Genomic DNA, 4338 nt, shown 5'->3' with positions numbered 1-4338 from the left:
CTTTCCTTCCCACGTGTTGGCCCGCCCATCTTTCCAAGCCCCGCCCCCAAGCCCCTGCCTCAATAGCAGCCCTCAAGCCCTGCCCACCTTCCCTGCCCATCCAGTCTCTTTGGTGCCTCTCCTTGTACCTGTCTCTTACCCTCCACTCATCTCCAAAAGTTCCTCAGCCTAACAATTTCCCCCCTTTTTTCAAGCAAAGACTCATTTGCCCAGAGTGTCTTTTAGGTCTTCCTGGTATCTTCTTGCCTCTCCCCACACCATGAAGATTAGATGGAAGTCTGAGCGTTTTCCAGATTGACCTAGATATGGATTCATATGGTGTGGGACCTCCCATAGCAGTCTCTTCATGATGAGGGTGATAAGCATGATGATTACGACAACGACAGCGATGATGATGGATTATGATGATAATGGATGATGATGATGATGGATGATGATGGTGGTGATGATGATGATTGATGGTGGTGGTGGTGGATGATGGCAACGATGATGGCATGCCAACAAATCATTGTTGACTCCTAGCAACCGTAGGGATGGATTTTCTCCATGACTGTTGGTCCCTAATCTGTCCTTTCAGGTCTCCCAATGGTGTCTTCATTACCACTGTAAGATGCAGGACATCCTCTTGTCTTTCCTTCCGTCTTTCACCTCATTAAAGCTTTTCAAGGGAGCTTGGTCTAAAGTAGGACAATGTGAGCCCGATCTTTGGCACCTTGACAGAGAACCTTGGATTGACTTACGGAATGATCTGTTGATCCAAAGTTCAAAGCCGTCAATACTCTTCCTGTTCTGCCTCTTCAAATACAACTTTTGCTTCACAGAGTGTGGGACAAGGAATACCATAACTTGCACAATTCTGATTTTTGTAAGCACAATAGATAAATCGTGTCATTTGAGTAAACTCTCCAAGGAACTTCATGGCGTTTCTACCAAGTGCTACTCTGTGGTAACTATCTGTTGATAGTTGTGAGCTAAAACCTCAAACACTGGTATTCATCCATTCATGTCAAAGTGTTAAGCTTATTCTTGAATCCCCAGTTGATTCCATGTCATCCCTATGATGACTCAATACTGGTAGTCCTTGACTTACAACCACAACTGGAACCATAATTTCCATTGCTAAGCAAGGCAGTTGTTAAGCAACTCATGCCTCATTTTATGTTCTTTTTTTGCCATAGTTATTAAGTATAGCCTTTATTGCCATTGCACATCATGTATACAACGAAATTGGTTTAAGCGAATTAAGCAAATCATTGAGTTTGTTAAGTAAATCATGCAGTTGTTAAGTAAATCCGCCTTCGCCCATAGATTTTGCTTGTTGGAAGTTGGCTGGGAAAGTCACAAATGGCAATCATATGATCCCAGGATTCTGCAATCATCGTAATTACATGACGGTAACCAGTCGCTCTGATGTTTATCATGGGACCGTAGGGATGCTGCTGTGACAGTCTTAAGATTGGTTATGAGTCATTTTTTCCAGTGGAGCTTCAAACAATCGCTAAACAAATAGTTGTAAGATGGGGACAATCTGTACCACATTTGAGTTATTCATTTAGCCAGTAGATGCCTTCCGATATGTTGTAACCACAATGTCTGGATTTTCCAGCTGATGGGGAACACCGTCAGCTGTAATTCCCAAAAAACCTGCAGGCATCAGTTGGGCAAGGCATCATTGCATCAGGATATGCTTGTCCTGCACATTATAAGCGCTACTGTTTAATATTACTCATAAATTAAAAATTTGTACTTAATGACCAATGTAGTGTAGGGTAGCTGTCCTCAACCTTTGTGGCTTGGTGGCCAAACTGGGGGGGGGGCAGGGAAGAGGGAAACCAGCATGTGCACATGTGCAGCTCAACTGTATGAATGGAAGACCGGCGCATAGCTCAATTTGCACGTTGAGCTACACACATATGTGCACATACACCGGCCCGCCACTCACGCAAGTTGAAATGTGGGTGAATATGTGTGTGCCACTTGCTGCTTGTGCAGCCAGGTTCCAAAAGGGCTGTGGGTAGTGGGCCGTGGCGTGGGGACCCCTAATGTAAGGGATAACCAGGAACAACCCAGATGACCAGTAAAATCTTTGGATGACCTTGGACTGGTTACAGTCTTTTCAGCCTATTTTCCTTTACAGGGTCATTGTTAAAACTATCAAATGAGCGGAGATTCTCCAAGTACATTTCCTTGAACTCGAAGAAAAAAGGGTATTAGCACAGCTGCTGTTTTTATATTTTTGGCATAAATAAAACTGATACATCAATTAAATCTGTTTTTGTTGTTAGTTGCGAAGTCGTGTCTGACCCATCGTGACCCCATGGACAACGTTCCTCCAGACCTTCCTGTCCTCTACCATCCCCGGAGTCCATTTAAGCTCCCGCCCTACTGCTTCAGTGACTCCATCCAGCCACCTCATTCTCTGTCGCCCCCTTCTTCTTTTGCCCTCAATCTGTCCCATCATTAGGCTCTTCTCCAGTGAGTCCTTCTTTCTCATTAGGTGGCCAAAGGATTTGACTTTAATCTCCAGGATCTGGCCTTCCAAAGAGCAGTCAGGGTTGATCTCCTCTAGGACTGACTGGTTTGGTCACCTTGCAGTCCAAGAGACTCGCACAGTGGTGGGTTCCTATCAGTTTGGACCGGTTTGGCCGAACCGGTGGTGGTTTGGCAGCCTGGGTCGCTGAAACCGGCAGTAACCCAGGCCTGCCACACACCCCGAACCAGTTCTCCAGGCAGCACCATAGGCGCCGCCATCTTGTTTTCTGCTTCTGTGCATGCACAGAGCAATTTTATTTGCACTGTGTATGCGTGAGGCACACTCACATGTGCGGGGCACACTCACATGTGCAGGGCATGCTCATGGGTGAACCGATAGTAATGACTGCCGGAACCCACACATGGACTCGCAGGAGTTTTCTTCAGCACCATAATTCAAAGGCCTCAATTCTTTGGTGCTCAGCCTTTCTTATGGTCCAACTTTCACAGCCATACATGGCAACTGGGAAAACATAGCCTTGACCATATACACTTTTGTTGGCAGGGTGATGTCTCTGCTTTTTAGTATGCTGGCTAGATTTGCCATAGCTTTCCTGCCCGGGAGCAAGCGTCTTTTAATTTCTTGGCTGCAGTCCCCATATGCGGTGATCTTGGAGCCCAGGAAAATAAAATCTGTCACTACCTCCATTTCTCTCCCATCTATTTGCCAGGAACTGAGAGGGCCAGATGCCATGATCTTAGTTTTCTGAATGTTGAGTTTCAAGCCAATTTTTGCACTCTCCTCCTTTAACTGCATCAAGAGGCTTTTTAGTTCCTCTTTACTTTCTGTCATTAGAGTGGTATCATCTACATATAGCAGTTTTAGTATACAAGCTTGTAAAAAAACAAACACTCAACTTTAAATGAAAAAGTGAAGTCGGCTGGAGCAATCCTTTTTAGGTGGAAGGTTCTTGTCTTCTTCCCAAACCTATGCTGATAATTCGTCTCAATATCAGTTTTGGAAAAGTATAGGAAGACCAGATGAAATAGGTGCAATGGCGTATGAGTTAAGCCTTATCTTTTACAACTTACATGCTCAAACATCAAGAACTGTGCATTCCATCTTCACAAAGAGAGATTTTGTTACACCCTCCAATGCTATGGATCAGTGGTAGGCATCTGGCAGAACCCGTATCATGATGTCATGACACATCATGAATTGTATAATTTGTATAATTTGTGTAGTCACATGATGAGGTTCGTGGCAATAGAAATCAAACAAAAAATACATAAGCATAATTGCCATTCCTTGCTCTTTTTGATGCTCATGCATTCACTGTCTCATACATTGATGTACACATATCCCTACACAATTCAGCATAAACAGCCCACAAAACTTGAATTTTAGAAGATTTGATGCCTCTAAAGTACTAGAATTTTGTCCCTTTTATATCTTCTGAGAAGGCTTGGACATAGTTTGTGCTTCTCATTCCTGTCGGCACTTTTAACTTGAGTGCCATCACTTCATCCATCTTTTAACTTGAGAAGCGTGTTTGGGGTACTGTTTTGTATGAATTATCCTTGGTTAAATCTTCTGGTATTTTTCCATATACCTAGGCTTCCCGAGAAAGCATAAATCACAATCTTAGTCCCCAAAACCTTCTTTTATTTATACGGCTGTAAATTATGGTCATTAACCATAAGGCGTCACCAACAGTCTGAAGATTCCAACAGATGTCTGCTCCAGTTGCCACAGTCGCAGCGGAATGTTGATAAACACCCACCTTATCTTCCTGGGAATGCTGCCAGAAACCCAATTGTCTAATGCAGCGCAAGGCCAAACTTAGCACAGTCAAACAGAACTTT

This window comes from Thamnophis sirtalis, unplaced genomic scaffold (assembly GCF_051295495.1).
Source record: "Thamnophis sirtalis isolate CommonGarterSnake01/CBP01778 unplaced genomic scaffold, rThaSir2_p1.2 scaffold_3, whole genome shotgun sequence".
NCBI lineage: Eukaryota > Metazoa > Chordata > Lepidosauria > Squamata > Natricidae > Thamnophis > Thamnophis sirtalis.
The sequence above is the reverse complement of the archived record's forward strand: the minus strand, read 5'-3'. Positions refer to the sequence as shown.